This window comes from Gambusia affinis, linkage group LG02 (assembly GCF_019740435.1).
Source record: "Gambusia affinis linkage group LG02, SWU_Gaff_1.0, whole genome shotgun sequence".
Taxonomy (NCBI): domain Eukaryota; kingdom Metazoa; phylum Chordata; class Actinopteri; order Cyprinodontiformes; family Poeciliidae; genus Gambusia; species Gambusia affinis.
Genome location: NC_057869.1, coordinates 2,008,919 through 2,031,471, shown reverse-complemented (window position 1 = coordinate 2,031,471; position 22,553 = coordinate 2,008,919). Strand labels below are relative to the sequence as shown.

General features: G+C 38.9%; 1 protein-coding gene across 1 annotated transcript in view; it reads right to left on the bottom strand.

Annotated features, from left to right (window-relative positions):
- Positions 1 to 21,538, bottom strand: part of LOC122824458 — a 65,523-nt gene extending 43,985 nt beyond the window's left edge. The window contains exon 1 of the transcript XR_006369520.1: positions 21,476 to 21,538. The gene's annotated coding sequence lies outside the window, so the exon portion shown is untranslated. The remainder of the gene's footprint in view (positions 1 to 21,475) is intronic.
- Positions 21,539 to 22,553: the final 1,015 nt, after the last annotated feature.

Below are 22,553 nucleotides of genomic sequence, written 5' to 3'. Positions count from 1 at the left end.
AAAAGCCGCTCCTCTGTGAATATTTCCGGCAGAAACCAGATCTGCAGATGCTGTTTTGCTAACATTTAATCCCTCATTAGCAGTTTTTCTTCAGCCTTTTTTCTGCGCGCCGCTGATGAGAACTCTTGAGGAACAAAGGCAATCATCCTGGTTTTTACCGGAAACGCTTTGCGTCCTCCGACTGCGTCGACTCCATTACAAGAGTCCTACAGACGCCATTCGCTCTGGTTTGTGATTCGCAGCACAGAACTGGACCGGGCCGGGAAGTCGCTCAGGCTGCAGCAATTAAACCCACGAGTTGCTTTTTGTTTGGGTCTGGGACTCGGACGCCGCATGCACGTTACAAAACTTCATTAATTTGCATCCAGCTTCTCCTGATTTCCAGTCTTGCATGAAAAACATTTCAGAGAATTAGTTCTGCAGTTTGAACTGGAGATGAACCCAAAATCAAACCAGAATGAAGAAAAGAAAGTTTTAATCTGACAGAAAATTACTGCAGGAACAAATAAAACAAAATCAATCAATCAAACCATCCATCCGTCTGTTTGTCCATACACACTGAACAGAAACCCAGCAGGTATAATGATATCTGCGGCGCAGACATTAGCATTCTGTCAGGATGCTAGCCCTTCACTAAAAGCAGTTTGAGGATTTTCCTGTTTCTACATCAACCTGAAGAAAGCATCGACACCCAGAGCCAATAAAAGTGGAAAATCAATCATCATTACCCTCTGCAGAAAATATTTACAGTGTTTCAGAGCAAACTCCTTTTCATCTCTAACAGGGAAATCAATGTCATCTCAAGGTCAATAACTCTGAATCCTCAGCTTTGATATCTCTGCTCTCTGCAGGCGACTCTTCAGTCTCAGTCTGATTAATACACATCGACATCAGCGGATGAAAGGTTGAATTTCACCTCGAGACACGATAATCTGGAAGGAAAAGTTCAACGGAAACTGGGAGGCAAACGAAACCGTTCCTGAAGAAACATCGCCACAGATTAGTTCCTGTTGGAATGATGAGATGACGATGCGAGCGGACGACCTCCAGCAGAGGTCGGCGAGGCGTTCCTGAGGTTTTCACAGGAAATGACAATCCGCTGTGACTCGGGTCAGCTTAGGTTGCCAAAGTTTTCTCAGAAGTTACAAACTCTCAGGGTGAATTTAACAGTTTCTGAGTTTGAAGATGTTCTTCCTTCTTTTGTTCCTTCTGGTTGAAGCTTTTCACGTTCTGACAATTATTCCCTCCAGATTTTGATGCTGCACCGTTGGAAAGACTTCTACTCCTACTTTTTAAAAATTTCCTTTTGGACAGTTATTAAGATTCGTAACCATGGCAACAACGTTTTTACAACCAGGAGCAGCTATTGGCACATCAAGAGCTCAAATAAACTCTGAACTCTGACCCAACATCCCAGAAGAGTTGGAAAGGAAGAAGTTCAAACCATCTCTAGAAAGTCTTGGCCGTTTTAACCACGCAGCCATTCAGATGCTTAAAGGGAAGCGGCGAAAGCAAATGGGGCGGATTAGCAGCGCATTCAGTTTGTTTCAACTCTGCTGTCCAGATATTGAGCTGTTAGCATGTCATGATAGCAACAGTCTTCAGTCAGAAGCTTCTTCAGATTAGCTGTAAAACAGACTGCTACCCACAGCAGGACAGTACAGAAGTCGTTTAAAATACTTTAACGATGTGAGTTATGAGGACATTTAATTTCCCTTGAAAGTGGAAATTAAATGTCCTGCACAACCAGGAAGGATCCATTAAATGGATTATTGGTGAGTCAACAATAAAACTCTGGGCTTTTTCAACAGAATTTGTACTGCAGCAAAACCAGCTGACCAAATGTGCTGGAGATCAGCTTGGGTTGCTAGGTAACGGGCTGGGCTCAGGTTGGGTTGCTAGATAACGGGCTGGGCTCAGCTTGGGTTGCTAGGTAACGGGCTGGGCTCAGGTTGGTTGCTAGGTAACGGGCTGGGCTCAGGTTGGGTTGCTAGGTAACGGGCTGGGCTCAGGTTGGGTTGCTAGGTAACGAGCTGGGCTCAGGTTGGGTTGCTAGGTAACGGGCTGGGCTCAGGTTGGGTTGCTAGGTAACGGGCTGGGCTCAGGTTGGGTTGCTAGGTAACGGGTTGGGCTCAGGTTGGGTTGCTAGGTAACGAGCTGGGCTCAGGTTGGGTTGCTAGATAACGGGCTGGGCTCAGGTTGGGTTGCTAGGTAACGAGCTGGGCTCAGGTTGGGTTGCTAGGTAACGGGCTGGGCTCAGGTTGGGTTGCTAGGTAACGGGCTGGGCTCAGGTTGGGTTGCTAGGTAACGGGTTGGGCTCAGGTTGGGTTGCTAGGTAACGAGCTGGGCTCAGGTTGGGTTGCTAGATAACGGGCTGGGCTCAGGTTGGGTTGCTAGGTAACGGCGCTGTGTGACTTATCTATCGGGAGGTTTTTGAAACGGCTCATTTTCCAGACATGAAAAAAACCATTAATTTATTAATATCATCTGGGCGTCTTATGATTTTAATTGTTTGGTTGTTTTTAGAAGCAGCACAAACTCAAATGCAAGTATCAAAATATAAAAAAAAGACTTTTGCAGAATATTTTCCCTTTAAGTGCGACTGAGGAACTCCATCTCTATCCCTGAATAAATAATCTGTCTTGCGTTTGCTTTGTGTTTCATAGTTTGATTTATGTGCCCGGCTCGTTTAATATCGTGCTCTGAAGATTCTCCTCCACAAAGCCCCAGACTGTTTCTTTTTTGGGCAGCTTTAAAGGAAGAACTCCACTGTTGTGCTGGTCATAAATAATAAATTCCCTATTTGGAAGACAGAGGAGTGGAGGGGACTGGGAGTCTGTTCCAGCCATAAAGGGGAGAAAACTTCTCAGCCTCTCTGGGAAACTTTACCCGATGGCGATGTTTCTCCATCCTGCTCCAAACCGTCCTTTATGTTTCTGATGCGCCTCTGCTGCCGATTCAAACAACCGCCTCACCTCCTCAGGAGCACCGAACCTCCAGGTGGCTCAGTTTTTCACCAGTCGGCCGTAAGGCAGCAGAGGATCGCCTGGAGGGAGCCGGACAGTGAGCCGGACAGTGAGCCCTGAGGGCCGCCGCACCGCGAGGAGCAGGGAAAGCGACTGACCGATTGTTGAACTGTGGATGGAGTGGTTGGGCCGTCACCTTGGTAACCGGGAACCAAGGGTCAAACGTATGACTGGGGTTGGATGCAGAGCGACTTTTAGCTGTGACTTGGAGTTTGTTAATCCTGTCTGCATTACTGTCACCAAATCCAGCTTGTTTCCAGTGGAGAATACGGCGTCCCACAAGGCTCAAGTTCAGGCTCCGTTTCTGTTGACATTTGGTGAAGAAGGAAGTTGTGCTCAGTGTCTTCAGAGGTTTTGTGTCTTTTCCTTCAGTGGTTCCCAGTGCAGCGCCCCCACAGGCCAGGAGGTGAACAGGTTGTTCAAAGGGTTTGGTTGGTTTGTTGCAGCTGGAAATGCAACAAATGTTGCAACTTTGGTCCCCAATTGAACTACCAAACTATCAGGTGTGAAAACACGCTTAGATATTAAATAATATTAAGTTATAAGTGGGATAAAAATTATAAAATAATTAATCGGGACAAAACTGAAGTTATAATTATTGCCTCAAACATTCAGAGAGAAGCTCAAACACTGACAGTGAATCCTTCAGGTCAAGTCATTTTTTATTTAAACACTAAAAATCTAAAAAGAAAAAATGCATTTCTTAAAAATAAATTAAAATTGCAGCTGATTCCACTGAACCTGCACCTGATAAGGTTTCTGGTGAGTAGACAAACATTTTGTCTGTAAAAACTTTATTATCCACAGCAAGAAGCATCGTTTCACTGGAGAGAGAGCCGTTTGGGTTTCCCAACTGGACCTGGTACCACTTGGTTAAAGTCATTTTTATCCCATAAAAATTACATTCACACAAAACAGGTAAAACATATAGAGAAACGATAAAACATGTCAAATATATCGCTGAAAACGTTCATTTGTCTGCTGGTATTTGTAAAGTTTAGGGAGAATTCGCTTAAGAGCAGCCGCTTTTATTAAATCTGGTAAAACTTTGTGAATTTAATTTTGCACAGCTTCAACGCGGAGTTATCATCACATAAAAGCAGAACCTGATTGAGAAGTCGGTTCAAACCGTTATTAACGCCATAATTCAGCAGATTTATCTTTTTCTACAGAGAGGAGCTCCTCACAAAGTTCAGACAAAAGTTATTGCAGTGGAGCCAAAACCACCAGCCAATAACTCCTGTGCACAGATGAAAGGCTTTGGTAATTTCAGCAGGTTCAGCAGGAGGAACAAATGCAGTCGAAACACAAAGAGCGACGACAGAGCGAACAAAAGAGTCAAAGGCACCTAAAGCCAAACAGAAAGACAAGGCCAGATCAAAAGGAGGCTGCAGAGAGCCTGTAATCCCGCCGCACTTACCAATAATTTTCTCATTATTCTGTATGTGACCCGGCAGGTAGCCGCGCTCGTAATGGGGGAGCGGCAGCAATGATTTTCTCATCAGAAGTGAAGAGACTGCACCTGAAACTCTGTTTGGGTGCAGCTGCCGTCTGCTCCGCGTCAGGACACATTTCCCCGGAGGTTCGCAAACTTTGGGAGGAGGTTCTCGTTTTTTGTTTTTTTTTGTTTTATTGCACTGCTTCACAGCTGCTCCTGAATCCTGTCAGACGTATTAAAAATGCACATAAAAGGTGAGATATAAAAGCAGTGAAACTGCAAAACTTTAAAGGAAGAAGCTGTAGAGAAAGTCTTTGGTGCGTTTTTAATCTTTTAGGTTCGGTTGATATTTTGGAGTTAACTGTAAATATCCTCTTATTTGAACAAAATAATTAATATTTTATTGAGGTGAGCCTTTTTTTAGGTCTGAATATCCTCTGCTAAAATTAGAGACTCACCTTAAGTATTTCAGTCATAAAAGACTGAAAAGTCCTAAATTTTTTTTCACTAATATTTTAGTTACCAACATGAAAAACATTAAACTCAGTTAAACTGGAAGCTGCAAAAAGTCCTGGTTAAATGCTGGCGAATGAATTTTGTTTTAGTCTCCCTTAAATCAGGAAGGAATTAGATTATCATTATTTTGCACCTAGAAATAATCAATAAAATGCTTCACTTGTACTAAACTGATAAAAACATCTGAGCATCCAGAAGGAACTGATCGATTTGAGAACATCAAACCGGTGAGCGAAGACAGACGACGCCTCAAACTGCAGCGCTGACATTTTACTAAAATCAAATCTTTAATCAGCTACTGATTTAGCCGACCACCGCTAACTAATGTAAACATTAGCTGGGCTAATGCTAACAGGTAACTGTTTTTGTTTGATTAACTTTTCACACTGTAAGCGAATGCAAAGTGTCGCACCTGCATGATATTTAGCAGAAGCTAACGCTACATTGCTAACTTCAATTGAAGTAATTTCTCCCCTTGAAAGACTTTCAATCAAAGATGTAATTGTGACAAATTGTACATGCTCTATAAGATGTTGCATTTATTTTACTGCCTGTTTTATTTTGTTTCTGTGTTTCTTTGCGTTCAGGCAGAAAACTCGTCTGTTCTTCCTGTTTTTGTAAAACAGAATAAAAACAAAATGGTTTCCTTCAACTGTTAGACTGAAAGTAGCATGGAGAACTGTCGTTTGAAACAAAGAACCGCGGAGTTCTTCACTTGGCAGAACAACAGCTGTTAGCATTAACCTTGGCGGTGAAACGAGGTCTCCATGACGCCTTCTGCCCATCGGGTGCATGTCTGAATGTAAAGGAAACGGAGAGGGGAGTTGTGAAGGTCATCTGCAGAGCGAGTTGGTGGCTGTTAGTCGTCTCCTCGTTATGCCGCTGGCTTCATTAGCAGCCTGATTGGCTTTGAGTTCAGCGCCCTGATGAATCTGTTTGTCCCAGAGTCATTATCGGCTCTGACGGTCATTCAGAAACGGGCCGCGCACACAGCCACCCGACACTTTATTACTCCACTGCCACACGCCGTCTGCGGCTGTGAGCCAAACAAATATGGCATTAAGGGGAAACCTTCATTTGGTTGGAGTTTGATGCAAATTAGAGATCACTGCCTAATGAAGTCTGGAGTCGACAAACTCCGTCAGCCAGCCGCACACACTACCAACGGCTCCAGAGGCTGCCGACCTCCGAGACGAGATTTTAATTTGAAATGAACGTTGGGGGAGATGAAGAGATTAAAATGGAGGTCGGGTTGGAAGCGACGTGTCGCCGCCCCACCCTCAACACGCCGAGCGGCTCCGTCTTTACTGCAAACTAAACTCACAACTCCAGGATTTTCAGCCAAACAAGAGCAGCACACAAACAAAAGCTACGATGGAAACGTTGAGAATCTGAAGGAAATTTCAACAGTTTTCAGATTATGTTGGATTGTGGACATGAGATTATGAATTAGGGCTACAGCTGGATTATTTTAGTAATTTAAAAAATACATACGTAACTTAAATAAAAAATCTTTGTTTCTTTCATATTTGTTTAAACTGTCGCCATGTTGTGACAGATAATCTGTGAAAAGATTAAAGATTCCTGCTGAGCTCTTATTGTGAAGAAATGCACCAGAAACAACCAATCAGAGCCAGGAGGAGGGTGTTAGCGCTGTCAATCATTGTCATGAACATGCTGCTAAAAGTGCTAATAGCGGAGAAACAACTCACTGTTATCCGCTGTCACTGGTGGCTAATGCTAACTAGAGTGAGCATTCACAGCAGGGTAGCTAGCTGTAGCGTAGCAAAGGACAAGGAGGTAGGGGTTGTGACTGACAGCGCTAAGCCCCGCCCCCTGGCTCTGATTGGTTGTTTCTAGTTTGTCATGGGGGATTATCCATCCCATAACATCATAAGTGGTGACAGTTTCAACAAACATGCAAAAAGATATTTTTTATAAAGTTACATACTTCAGCTCCAAGCTTATTTTATACAAAATAAAAAATATGCACATAAATAATAAAATCCTTTTTCTAAATTTTTGCCTAAAAACAACAATCATTTGTACAACATGATGCAGCTAAATAAATACTCAAATAATCACTTCCTGCTTCATTAAACATGAAAGCAGCACAGGGCTGATTTGATGACTTTTTCTTTCAGCTAACCGTTTTTACAGAATCTGAACCAGATGAAACTGAAACTGACATTTCAGGAGCTCTGGATAGAAAATAAGATTTTTTAATATAAAATGTCTATCTATTTATGCAGTTTTATCTTAATGATTGTGTTTTTCTTGGAGATAAAAAAAAGTAAATATGGATGAAATGACAAAACAACACAAAATCTAAGATCATAACTAAATAAATGTACAGAAACCAAACAAAAAGCAGCTGTGAGATCTGAAACTGATGTCCATTTACTCTTCACTCTTCTTTTTATATCTAATGTATAATCAATGTAACTTTATCTCAATGAGCTCAGACCAAAATGTTTAGACGTGATTCAAGTTGAGCCTGGAAGTTACAGCTAAATTGGGATGAAAGTTACTGAAGAAAAATCATTTTATGTCTCTTTGCTGAAATATATCTGTTATTACTTTCTGCTTCTTTCACCAAAGCAATTTTCAGTGATCGCATATCAAAGCGATGCTGAAATTGAAATGGTCTGAACTCTTAGCACATTATTTTGGTTAGTTTTTGCGAAGCCGACTTCTCCTGACCTCAGGCTTCGTCTTCTTTTTGAAAACGCAGAAATCCGACACGGAGCAGCTAAGAGTCGAAGCAACGCTGAAATAAAACGCAGGCAAAAAAAAAAAACAACCTTCTAAGATGAATTTGTAACCTTCATTCATTTTCTGAGAAGTTTGTTTGTAATCACAAAGAGGTTTTGTGTAGAAAGTTTTACTAGAGAAGATATTTAAAACTGGGACTCTACCAGTTAAAACATGAACGTCTTCCAACAAGATACCAATGAAAATTAATTTGGAAAAAAAAAAAGTAGTTTTTCAGTTGATGACTCAAGACATTTGTTTATTTCTATATAAGTTGCCAATTTTGGCAGGATCAGTCCTCCATAGAACCCAGAAAATTATGTTTTAAGTCCATCCATCGTCCGTCAGGGTATTCATGTCCATGAACGCACCGTTAGGTGCTGCAGGCCTTCTGCCAAGCACACAAACAAAATATTGTCCTTAAACGCAACGCGGCTAATTTCAGCCTTCTGCATTGTTCTCCTGTTTATTAAACATCATTTTCCATTAATATGTGCAAATTCCTGTATCCAGAAAAAAGCCTGGAGGAGTAAAACTAACAAACATCTGAAGGTGTCAAACTGGCAGAGAGAGTGTAGGAATCAGTGGGGGGGGCGTCTGCGTGGATTCAGACTTAAAAAAATATAAATCTGGAGCAGAAAAATACTCTCAACAAACAACGAGGGGGACAAAGCAGGAAACTGGGATTTAAAAAGCAGCAGGTTTGCAGGAAGCAGGTGAGGTGATGAAACAAAATCAGCTTTTCCTTTCCCTCCTGGATCATCAATTTCAGTCGAAGCTCCAACAGTTTGATCCAAACTGGTCCTCAAATGAAGTTCAAAAACAATCCAGACACCAAACATCCATGAACAGACATGCTACCAAAAATACTTGGTAAGATTTTGTTTTTGCAGTGATGAACTGCAGCTGGGGCCACAAACAAACTCAGTCTAGGGGCCACATATGGCCCACAGACCGCACTTTGAACACCGCTGGCCTGGTATATAGTTCCAGCTGGTAAAAAAATTTAAATTAAGAAGTGAAAGTCTAAAATGAACATCAGTTGTCTTTGAGAACTGGATGTAAAATTATGTTACATCCAGTCCTGTAACATAATTTAGACGTGTTTTTTACTTTATTTTTGCTCCGGTTTTACTCCCTGTGGTCAGTTTATTCACTGCTGGAGATTTCGATCTCTCCGTCCTTCGGCCTCAACAGACAAGACAGCTTTTTAAAAGAAAAAATAATCAATGTTTTCTCTTTCACCATCTTCCTCCCACGCCGCGGCCGCTGCTCAGAGCCGGGCGCATTGATCGGTCAGGGCCGCGTCCAGCCTGCCGTCTAATTAGGGCTCTGTAAAAAGTGGCGAGTCCTGATGTCTGCATCACCTGCGTGCCACCTTTCCTTTTATTTCCATAAATGTAGGGCCTTAAAGACTTGCTTAATATGCTCAATAGACACAAAAAGCTTTCACCCTCAGTGGTTTTCAGGCAGGCGATGCGGCGCGTTCTCCAGGAAAGGCTGACATTTTCCCTTTAAAGACAAAACCTTGTTGCTTTGAACGGATTTGTTTCAAGGACAAACTGGTGAGTCTGAAAAACAAACCGGAGATGAAGTAGAATAAAATGTGACTAAACTGCCTTTCCTGGTAAACAGCAGGAGGAAATTATACTTTAAGTGGGCTGACAACCGGAAAAAATGGGATGTTTTGTAATCTTTGCATGTTTGTTGATTTGTTTCTGTCAAAAAGATTCCCGAAAAAACTCAAAAGAAACTGAAAGTAACATAAAGCTACTCATTAAAGTTATTTCAGCCAAAGCGGAGAAGACTTTCTGTAAAGGGCTTGAGGTTATAATTAATAATAAGAAGAGCAATGATGTATTTTGTAATTTAACATATTAAATCCATTTATTTATTCAAGGATACAAATTTTTAAGGAAGGTTTAGACATTAATATTTATTCTGAAAGACCTGAACATTTATCCAGACGCTCTAAAAAGAAGCAGGGTGTTACTAGCTAGCAGGTTAGCTGCTAGCATGTAGAGGCTAGCAGCTAGCTCACAGGGTAGCTGATAGCAAGTACAGGTTAGTTGCTACGTGCTAGCTGCTAACATGCTAGAAGTTAGCAACTAGAATGTAGATGTTAGCTGCTAGCAAGTAGCAGTTAGCAGATGATCTTCTAGCATGTAGCATCTAATCCCTTAGAATGAAGTAGAATGTTAAAAAACATTCTAATTACATTTTTTAAATTTATTTAGATTATTTTAAAATTTATTACAAAAAAATAAAGGCTCCTAGTTAGAAAGAAAAATAGATTTATTATTTATTATTGCTACTATTAGTGTTATTGCTGTGCAGAAATCCGATGAACAAACAGCTGAAACCTCCATTTGTTATATCCTTTGTTATATCTACATTTAAAAAAAACATGAATTTGTTCTTTTTCATTTTTAGCAAAAGTTATTAAGAGTCAAAAGTTGCAACAAATAAAAACCTGGTCTTGATTCTCTGATTCCTGTCAAGCTCTAAAATGGTGTAATTGGAATAATAAATGCAACCTGACGGCCAACAGCCAATGTTTATGTTTCTGTTATTAAATGAAAAACAGACATTTTTGCTACATAGACAGAAAACATGAGAATCTGTACATTAAACACTGATATATGATCATATCTGCTCCAGAAAGATCATAAAACAACTAATTTTCATGTTTTCTTTATTACAGCAGCTTGAATTGATTTATCTCTCTACGTTACGAACAAAACTCAAGAACACTGATGTGCCAAAAACCAGAGGAAGGTGATTTATTTAGCGGTTCAACTTAATATGCAAGCCATCTATCACCTCATATACGTTGCTTTAAATTTGGACGGTACATCTTATCCTTCAGGGTTCCCTCCTCTGCAGCAGATAGCAGCAAAGCCAACATAAATCTGGGCTGTAAAAGCTGTCAGGCAGCCATGCTGGATTCCTCAGAAAAGGCAAAAAAAGGAGAATTAATCCTGTCAACACCATCTGCTTTAGTCATTACGGTGCTCTAATATACTCTATGTGAACAATCCAGCCACATTTTCTCATCCAGCCTAATGTGACAATATTTCATCTCAGGAAAATAACGTTCGTTCCTCAGCTGAATGGGATGCATCCGCACCTAGAGGTGAGGAAAATTGGGAAAAATCTGCCCTGGAGGAATGAAATTCAAAAAACATTAAAAAAAGTTGCAGGTTAGTTGCAGTCTTCTTTATCTGATGCAAAAATAAAACGTTTGATATTTGATTCTGAATCTTCATTAAAATCATTTTGTGAGCGTCAGATGTTCGACTTTACTTGAAGCTAAATGTTTAGCTCTAAAGTAAATATTACAAACTAGAAACTAAGTATTTAGAGCTAAATACATAAATAAACATTCAGGGTCAAATATCATAACATAACCTCTACATGCTACCGGCTAACCTCTACATGCTACCGGCTGACCTCTACTTGCTACCGGCTAACCTCTACTTCCTACTGGCTAACCTCTACATGCTACCGGCTAACCTCTACATGCTACCGGCTAACCTCTACATGCTACCGGCTAATCTCTACTTGTTATCTGCTAACCACTACTTGCTAGTGACTAACCACTACTTGCTAGTGACTAACCACTACTTGCTAGTGACTAACCACTACTTGCTAGTGGCTAACCTCTACTTATTAGCTGCTGACCTCTGCATGCAAGCTGCTAACCTCTACTTGCTACCAGCTAACCTTTACTTGCTAATGGCTAACCTCTACCTATTAGCTGCTAACCTCAACATGATTAATAATAATTGGAACATTGAATATATTTGATGTGTTTTGATGATGGGACTCAATCAATGAAATGTTTGTTACTGCCAGAAGTTGTTAAAGTACCCAAAAGTTATACTCAAGTAAAAGTAGCACTACTTCAACATATTTTCACTCAAGAAGTATCCATCCAAAAACTACAATAAAAAATATTTGGTAAAAAGTCTATTCAAGTACTGAGTCACTAATTAAAACATCAATCATTTAATATTTAAAAATTGCATCATCAGATGGATCAAATGTAAAGTTATGTGGAAATTCTGGGTATTTTATGGACCAAAATAAAATAATTCAAATAAATAACAAAATCAAAAGAAAAAAATCCAGATCTTTCTTTAAAAAAGATGTGTGAAAAGGTGTGTGACCGAGTCTGATGAGTTAATTTAATTCAGTGAAGTTAGAGGATCAACTATAGAGTAGGAATACTCAGTAAAAATTAATAAAAAATACAGTGCAGTAAAAATACTCTTTCTTCTAAAAATTACTCAAGTAAAAGTAACTAGTTACTGCTCGCAGGTTTTTAATAGTTTCTTCTTATTTTTGTGTTTTTCTGATGTAAAGCTTTGAACTGCTTTGTTGCTGAAATGTGCTGATGACGTTAAAAATTAATCTTCTGTATGCATCAAACTTGTTTATTTTTCAGCTGATTCAGTTGTTATATCTGATCCGGTAACCCGATCACAGCGCCACAGTCAGTCATCTTACAGTAATATTATGTATTCACCTGGTTTGCGTAGCTTCCCGGACCAGATTTTGCCCGGCTCAGCGCGTTCGCCGGGCGTTTTGCATGCCTGCATGGAGCTCGTGTATTCCCCTGCAGAGGCTTGCATGCTGCACTGCAGCTGTGAACCAATGAAGATGGATTAGTTTCCCTCTCTGACTGACTTAGGGAAGCAGAGCTGGGATTGGGAAGCTCCAGCACATTACTCCACCCTGACAAGGTCCCCAGATGAAAGCTTCAGCGCTTCTGTTGGCTGGTTATCAAAACGGAGATGCAGCAGTTTCCAGCGTGTCACCTCGTCTGCTGCTGACTCAGCCGGCGCCTTGCACTGTTTCTGCTGTTTGACTTTCTGTGTCTGTATTTTGGTAAGAAAAAAAATAAAAAGTTTGTCCCATCTTATCTCAGGCTTGAGTTCTTCCTGCACAACTTGAGGAAACGGCGTCCTTGGGAAGGATCGTTTCCCATTAATGTCCCAGATTTGCTTATCGCTGGGAGTGGGTGTATGAAAGCTGCTGCAGAGAGAGTGTGTGTAGAGATACAGTTGGTGAATAAATGTGTGTGTGTGTGTGTGAAGGTTTGTTTCCACAAAACCTACATCATAATACAGCAGCCTCCACAGTAGTGGAGCTGCATATAAATCAATCTTTTACTACAAAGTTTGCTCTGCAGCTCAAGATCACAGAGCAAACTTTGAGCACATTTACTTAATGGCAAAAATAAAATAAATCTTTTTATCATGAGATTACACCCTTACATCAGTTTATTTATATAGCGATAATTCACAACATGTCATCTGGAGACAATTCACAAAAATCCTAATTTATCATTCAGATTATTTAAAAAAAGGTTTCTATAAGGAAACGCAGCAGATTATAACGAGTTATTGCAGAATTTAATCCCAGGGACAGAAAGTCGCCTGCGTTGTCGTTGACTTTGCAGAAATCCTTCATTCTCAGCATGCATGTGGCGACAGTGGAGAGGAAAAACTCCCCTTTGGTTCTGGTTCCGGCTCTGCAGAACCAGAACCGAGCTCAATATGAGTCACCGTCTGCAGGATTAGTAAAGTAGAAGGAACTTTACATTTAGATAAAAGTTTTACAATTTTTTTATTATTTTTTTTTTTCCCACCAGGGGGTCTTTTTGTGGGCTCTAGTGTCCCTTTTTTATCATGGTGGGCTGACAGGGGGGGGGGGGGAGGAGAGGGGGGAGGACATGCGGCAAATGTCGTCGGGTCTGGGAATCGAACCCGCGACGGCCGCGTCGGGGACTGGGGGCCTCCGGGCGTGGGGCGCGCTAACCTCTATGCCACCGGATCACGCCCCAAAGTTTTACAATTTTTAAATGTTTTCTAAAATAATCTATTACTAAAAAATAAATCAAAATACATTAGTTTTATTTCCACAAAAATAATACAAATATTTACAATTGTAAATAATACAATAAAATCAAAGACTTCTTTTCTTAGTGTGTCAATATTTTAAATAATGAAATGTTACGCTGTTTATCTTAAGTACAAATGTGAAATGTCAGTTTCTTTAAGCCTCTCTTCAAAATAGGAAATATAAAGGAACATTCTTTATTTTGTAAATTTTTTTTACACCAAGAGTTAAATATTGTAAAAATTGATCATTTTTTGTTCACTCCAGAGTTTAAGAACTTGGGGACTCGGCCTGTCCCATTTCTCAAACCCTCTCCTGTTTTTGCAGCGCTGCAACTTTGAATAAAATACACGACTCTGCAGACCTCGGCTATTCATCCTGCTGGACACGGCAGGAACGTTTAAAGCTGCTCTGCAACCAGCTGCTGCTCGGATTCACTTCATCTAGTAAATAAAGAACAGTTCAAACAAAAAAGACAAATCTTATCAGAAAAATAAAAAATTAGGTTCAAGATACGGAGGAAAAACGGTTTTCTGTGATGTGAATTGTCAGCATGATGCTAGTTTAAAGCTGCAACAAAATGGTGCATTAATAAAACTACAATAAACAGCTGAAATAAAACAGCACAAAATGGCAGCGGCGCCTCGACAAGAGGACAAACAGAAAGACGTCAGAGCATCGTTACTTTAATAATATTACATAACTACTAAATTCTTCACTCTTACTTGAGTAAGACAGTTTGATAACCTGTAGGTGAAGTAAATCTAAACAGGATTTCCATGGTATATTTCTACAACGGCAAAAAAATGAGGAGTAAATTTCTGCCAAAAACGAAGGAATTTTGAGATTAAACACAGAAATGTTTGAGGAAAAACTTTGGAAATTTCTAACGTTAAATGTTGAAAATTTGCTAAAAAAAATTCTGATTTAAAAAAAAAAAAAAAGATTCAAAAAATTGAAATTTATGAGCCTGAGAAGTAAATTTTTTTTAGGACAAACTGATTTTTTAGATTAATATCAGAAATAAAAAAAAAACATGCAAATTTCCAAAGGTTCCAAAAGTTGAAAACTTTTTTACTTTCAAACTCAGAAATGTTTTTTTCCAGCCGATGTTTGACTTTTGAATTCAGATTTTCTTGTTTTTTTCTAGGAAATTCCTGAGATTAATGTAAAATTTTCTGGGAATCCTGGTGGGAATTTGTTTATGTATCTACAATAGTTGAAATATTTCACAGGCTTCTCACCTGAGAAATATCTGTGAAATTTTTTAATTGAAAATTCTTAAAAATTTAAATCTAAAAAAATTAAATATTATGAAATGAAATGAAATGAAATGAAATGAAATTTATTCGAACATGATACAAATATAAAAATAAAATAGTGCACAGTAACAAGAAGTGCATAAGAAAGAAGAGAAAATACAGATTTTTTGTTTCAGTTAACATATCATGCTCAAAATGGGGTAGGAAGAAGTGAGAACTTATAAACTCCTACCCCTAAACACTTGAGACTTTAGAGTCCTACTGTCATTAAAAAAAATCAAAATCAAAGTGGCAGTCAGAAGTAACAGTTACTAATATTTACCTATACATTTTCCCATTTTATGCTGGTTTATCTTTCTAAACCCTGACACCAAGTTGTTATCTTCAATACACACCTTATTGCTTTCTGTCCCCATGTGTGTATCTATTGAAAATTACCTCTTTGTACTTTCTTTTGAATTGAGTTAAACTATTGCTTTGTTTTAAATCTTCATGTAACTTATTCCATAACTTTACACCTTTAATTGAAATACAGAAGCTTTTTCTTGTTGTTCTAAAGTTGCGGATCTTGAAGTTTGAGTGACCCCTTAAGTTATACCCCCCTTCTCTTTCAGAAAACGTGCTCTGTATGTGCTCAGGTAACAACTTTTTAGATACCTTGAACATAAATTGAGCCATTTTAAATTCTACAAGCTCGTCAAATTTGAGAATTCTGGATATTATGAAGAGCGGGTTTGTATGCTCATAATAACCGACATTATGGATGATTCTAATGGCTCGTTTCTGTAGGACGGTTATCGGATGTAAAGAGCTCTTGTAATTAACTCCCCACACTTCACAGCAATATGATAGATATGGTAAAATCAGAGAGTTATATAGAATATGAAGTGATTTAGCATTCAATACATGTCTAGCTCTAGCCAATATGGATATACTTCTACTGAGTTTACTCTGTAAATGTTGAATATGAGGTTTCCAACTGATTTTGTCATCTATTATTAAACCGAGGAACTTATTAGCAAAAACCCTTTCTAGAGTTACGTCCTCTATTTGAACTTGGATTTCAGTATTTTTATAACAGTTCCCAAAGACCATGAATTTCGTCTTGTCCAAATTTAGGGATAATTTGTTATGGTCAAACCATATCTTTAACTTACTAATCTCTGAAGTGACTGTTGAGAGAAGATGCTCTAAATTGTCTCCTGAGGCTAGAATATTTGTGTCATCAGCGAATAAGATAAATTTTAATACATTGGACACTTTACTGATATCATTTATATAAAGATTAAATAAAACTGGTCCCAATACTGATCCTTGTGGTACTCCACAGACAGTCTCCTGCCAATCAGATTCCACATCTCCCAATTTCACAAATTGTTTCCGGCTCTTTAAATAACTCCTCATCCAGTCAGAAACTACTCCCCTAATTCCATAGCGTTCTAATTTTTTAAGTAGGATTTCATGATTTATTGTATCAAAAGCTTTCTTTAAATCTATAAATATCCCTACTGCCAGTTTCTTACTATCTGTTGCGTTGGTTATTTCTTCTATTAAGTCAGTTACGGCCAGCGATGTTGACCGGTGCTTTAAATTTGAAACATTTTTAAATAAAAAATATTTCATTAAAAAAAAATTTTTGATGAATTTTTAAAAAATGTTTGATAATAATTTTATTAAAAATGTAAGTTTTTGCTAAAAGTTCATATAATTTATTTTTATTTTTAGATTAAAATTTTAGATTTTTAGAAACAAAGTTTCGGTGCAGGTTTCTGTTTTGAGTCGCTCAGCCAGGGAACCGGGTTCTGCCGTTACTCGGAGTCTGAGCTGCTGGTTCTGACCCAGCTCCGCCTCCTGATTGGTGTTCGCTCGCTGTCACAGCCCGCCGCCTGCAGGGATCACTCCGGCTGACAGGTCATTAACCCGAGTGAAGCGGAGCAATAAGCCGCCGCTGAACGGCGTCCAAAAGATCAGGGAAAGGTCAGCGGCGTGCAGCTGATGGATTCACCACCTCCACCTCATTGTCCAACAAATAACTGCAGCTTATTCACCTGCTGCCCTGCTGAACGCCGACGCCCCCGGGGCCTTTGTGAAGCAGAAAACCTGATGCTGGAGAGGTGGGGCGAAGACACGGCGCCGTTTTCGTCTTTGACCTTTAGCAGCTGCTTTCAACATAATTACACCAGTTTAAGAAAAGGGAACATTTCCTCTTCTGCTCTCGTCTCTAAATATGTCTCTGACTTTTCTTTCTGTTTCCGCTACATGAAAATAGCTTCATTTAGAAAATAAGGTTGTGACATTTAGTGTAAATGTCAGGAAAATAGAAACGTTTACAGGGTTTGACAGGTAAAAGGGTCAAAATTAGCATGCAGATAAGATTTTACGCAGCTGTCCGTCATGCGGTGAAGACGAGGTCTGGCTGCTTTAAGAAAACAGAAATACCTGAAAGACGAGGCTCTGCTGGAGTCGGACCTCTGGTCATCATACGACCAGAAGAACGATCCCAGTACAAACAAACTCTGCAGGTTGGGTGGCTGGACGACCCGGTTAAAGCAGACAGCAGCTCCGTTTCTATTCACCGTAAAATAGTGAAAATCTATTTGCCAATTTAAAAAAAAATTTTTTTTTCAGCCACATTAAAATTGTGTTTTTCGCTGAACTCCAGTGGAAACACTTTTTTGCATCGCACCAGTTTGTGTCCAAAAACTTATTTGTAGCAACTGGGCCACACTGGAGGTCTCGCAACAAACTTCCAGAAAACTGCAAAACATCCGAAACACTGACTTCATTTAAACCAAGGCAACAGACCATCTTGAGAAATGCTTTGGATTATTTTTGCTTGATGGTGATGCTATTTGACTAAATGTAATGTTTATTGCTGGTTTCATAACTGGTGATTGCATAATGAAATGCGCTGTAGACACATTGCAACATTGTGACGTTACGCCGGTACCACCGGTTTTAGCTGTCAACGCTCTAAATCCTAAAGGTATGCATAATATATGAAAGAAAAAGAGATTCAGTGATTTGCTGCTAATTGTCAACAAAACAACCAGATAAGGTCAGGAAAAAGTTTTAAGCAGTAAAAAAACAAGGGAGAGGGAAGTAGGTCAGCTATGCTAGCTTGACTTTGACAACCGTAACATCTAGACGTGCTGCAGAACTCGGTGCGTCTTGGTCCAGCTAAAACACGGAGGCCCATACACCAACAATCCAGCAGGTGTTTAAATTAGCTAACCGATCACCGATCTGTTCAGACGATCACTTATTGGCTGGAAAGTGCATCGTCTCCCCTTTCAGAAACCGTTGGGATTTTTCAGATAGCGCAAAGTATCACAGGATTACGGTACTGGGTTAGACTGTGTCGTCGCCGATACGTTCGGCCAAAAAGGGTTGAAAACGGAAAGACAAAGATTAACTTTGAGTCCAACTGCCATCAGAAATAAGCCGGCAGGTCCTCATCTTTATCAGTCTATTCTTTTCTCAGTAACTGTGTGGATTGGTGTGAGGCTATTTCTGCTCTTTTATTAGCTTGTTTCCTCCTTCATATCGGCGTCACGCTGCGTTTTCCAATCAGCAAACCTCAGCTCAATATATTTGTTCAAAGAACAAAGGAGAGGGAAGGAAACTCACAGCTCGCCTTGTTAAAGCAGCAGCTGAAGTAATCAGACAAATTGATGCTTTCAGCCGTCTTAACTGCTGCCATTTATACCACACAACAGCATTAACATCACTTTGAGCTAGTCCACCCCATCTGTCGATCCGACACCCCAAGGAAGCATTAGTCCTGCAACGAAGCCTCAATCAGTTATTGAACGAGCTGCTTGAAACAAATCAGCCAATGAAAACTTGATTCGTAGAGAAATCTCCTAGTTGTTGATAATTAAACTGTAGAAAAACAAAGATTGAAAGAAGTGCGGATTGGATGTTTTAAAACTTTTTTTTACAATGAATTTTACCTCAAATTGCCTGAATTTAAGCTGCTAGATAAATCAGAAATGCCAAATTATCTGAACTTTAAATTATCTGATTTATTTTTTAACAAATGGAAATTAAAATGTACTTTATCAGGGCCAGGATAGAAATGTTTTTCAAAAATTAAACTATGAGTAGTTATAATATCACAAGAATAAAGTTGCAAGAGAATAAAGCCATAATATTTTGAGAATAAAGTTATATTTTTTTCACTTCATTCTGATATTATTTCAACAATAATAATAATGCGACTCATAATTTTTTATTTTTTTGTCTTGGTAGTGTCATGATTTAACAGACCAACACAAAGCTAAACATTTCAAAAATAAATCTACTAAACGGAAAACATGGCAATTTTATTAAAAAAAAAATCTAGTTTTTTTAATAAAAGGTTTTGTCGCCAGAAAGAGGTGATTGTTTTTGGCCGTATTAAAATTTGTTTATTTTGAAAAACCACAAAGGAAATTCTTTTTTTCACATCACAGGAGTCACATGATCAACAACTGGATGTTACTACTGACAGAAACTACAAAGAAGACGACAGGAAGTGGATAGAGGATCATAACACGAGGTGATTTTTAATGACTTATTATGCAAATAAACTTATTCATATGTGATTTTAATTGTTTCTTATGTAATGAAAACTCTGAAATTATGAAATTGTGTTTTGTTTTGTGATTGAAATGCAGCTATTATCTCCACCTCAACAGTACAATTGATCTGGGAAGCAAACTGGTTTCAAATCCAAGAAGTAAAAGAGTTTCTCTCCACTGTCTCTAAAATGCCAAACTTACTCGTTAAGGAGCGTTGCCAGCCCGCCCACCTAGCGTTAGCTCGCTGCTCTGACCCGGAGATGGGATTTCACTAAACGCATCAGACGGCTCTATAAGTGTAATGTGTGTGCCAAGAGGCCTGTCAGGTCCGATACACTGACTGAAACGCTGAGGCCGTCGACCCTTTCCGCATCCTCTCAGGCTTCACATCTGTTTTCTCAGCACATACGTTTTAATCACGCCCATCATATTAGTTAGCTTAGGGTCATTTTATTCTTCGGCCGTCAGTTTGACATTGAGAACAACCTTGTAGCATTCAGCATGCAATTATCAGGGACCATAAAGTGTGTGTGCAGTTTCCAATTAAAGCAGCAAAGCTTGTCATTATAATTTCCCATCCTGCTGATGATGTCCCGGACCCTCAGCTTAGCTGCTCTACACAGCTACACAGTTCTGCATTTATGAAAATCTATTGCTTAAATAGCAACTTTTCTGCCTAAATAGTCTGGAAGATCTCTTGTTTACTTCGAGCACAGCGCAGGAGGAATCATGCTGAGGGAGCATGAAAGAGTCAAAAACAAAAAGCTGAAGTTTGTTTCAGACCTTGTCGATAATCCATAAAACCGCAGCAAATTTACAACAAAATGGTTGATGAAGATGAGAATCAAGGTGCTGGAATGGCCTAGTCAAAGTCAGGAATAAACTTGACAGAAATGTGGTGGGACCTTCACAGAGCAACGAAAAGCAAACTGCTGAAGTTAAGGTGGTTCTACAAGCTGCTGGTTTATCGGACGTGACTTTGTATTATTTTAAATAACAAATTAAGAACTTTGCTAAGATGTATTGAGGGGTTTAGCAGACAAACATGCAACAACTTTCCCAACTTTTCTAACGCGTAAATAATAGATAAATTTACCCTTTAAATGAACAGTAAAGAGTAAGACAGGATAGAGAGTATTTCTGCATTAATTTTATCCTTTATTTGTTACATTTTCTTCTAAAACAGTGCAGTAGCTGTTTAACTGGTTTCAAAATGTCATTCTTAGTTTAAAAATACACAAACTACTGAAATATGTTCATAGTGGTGAGATAAGGACTTTGAGCAGTTTTTTGACTGAATATAACCCTGTCAAGAGAAGACAGGGAATAATTACTGCTGTACAGACATCATAATTTTATTTTGGACTTTCATAAATTTCTGCTGAAAAGAAAGTTGGTCAATGAATCAAATGCTAAATGCTGCAATGGTTAAAGCTGTTCACAAAGCTTTGTTTGCTGTGAGCATTATTGTGTTCAGCTGCTCTCTTGCACACAGTTTATAAATTCCCTTCTGGGCCTCACCGGACCAAAACAACAACAAGCAGAGATCATAAAGCGTTACCTGAAGATTATCATACCAACTGTTGTTTAAAGAAGCCTCTGGCCTTGAAGCCAACATTAGCCAATTTTCTAAAAGTGATCAAACCTCACAAAAAACAGACAGTGACCAGCCTGTGGAACTACATCCATTATTAAATTTTTGTAATATTTAATTTTGTCATACTGGAATAAAGAGAAAAATAAAGCAAGTGTTCTCTTACTAACCGCAATACTGTTTGTAAACTCAACCGGCATAAACATACACAGAAAGACCATACAGATGCACCGCAACGTGTGAACGTTAGCATAATGCTAGCATGCTAATGCTAACTACCATGAAATTCAATACAAGCTAGCATGCGTAAGTCCGTGTAAACTTTGCTAAACGCAGTTTTATGAGAAACACAAGAACCATAGACTAATGATTTCATCAGGAAAGAAACTGAACAACATAATTTAGTAACTTACAGACTTATAGGAGCCAAACATCAGCAGGAAAAGCGGAGCTCTGTCGCATCCACGGTGCTGAAACTTTCTATTGACACAGTCACCACTAGGGGCGCTAAACATCCCAAATCAGAAATCTACACGAGCATCACGTCCGTAACGCGTTACACACACAGGAATGGATGGATATGCATCAGAAATGGATAAATGACTACAGACTGAAAGGTGATGATTTTTTTTGTATTTTCTAGATTGTTCCTGCCAAGCTTAGTAGATAAGCCCAGAACAAGCAGGGTTCTGGGCTCATGAATTATCTACCATCTTGGTTGTAATAATAATAGGATAAAGTCATCATAAATGTTTTATAGTTTTGTGAAAATTGCTCCATAAAAAGTAACTTAAAACATTAAAATGCAGGATGTTGAAGTTATACTTTGGTATCAGCTTTAGAAAAAAACAAATGCTTGATCTTTTACGTCAGAATCAATTTATTTTGGATTGCGGGACTCTGCAACAACCGAGCAACGAGTCTGTTTCTAAGAAATAATCACAGACTTGATAAATGTTACGTTTATTCTAAAACAACGTTTTTCTCATGATTTTACAATTTTTTCTGGTAATATTGTCTTTATATTAACATTATGACTATGCTGTCATAATGTTATAACTTTGTATTCATAATTAAGAAAACATGTCTGTGTCACACTGACATGAATTAATTAAAAAATGGAGATATATGAACAATATAGCAGGAAAAAGATAGCAGGTCATCTTGTGTTATTCCAGTAATAATAAATTTTATAATGTCAAATTTTAAATTCAGACAACTAAATGCAAAACAAAAAGTGGAGCCTCCTGCACAGTCAGCAAGAATGCATTAAGTGGTTTCTGGATGGTAAGTCAACAACAAAACACTTGTTTTTTCCAGCAGCCATTGTACAGTGGACACAGTGGTAAAACCACATATGGTGGAACAAAACTCAGGTTGCTAGACAACGGGTTGGGCTTTGCTGGGGTTGCTAGGTAACAGTGCAGTGCCCAGATTTTGAAATGCTATATTTTCCAGACACCAAAAACCATTAACGTCATTACAGAAAGC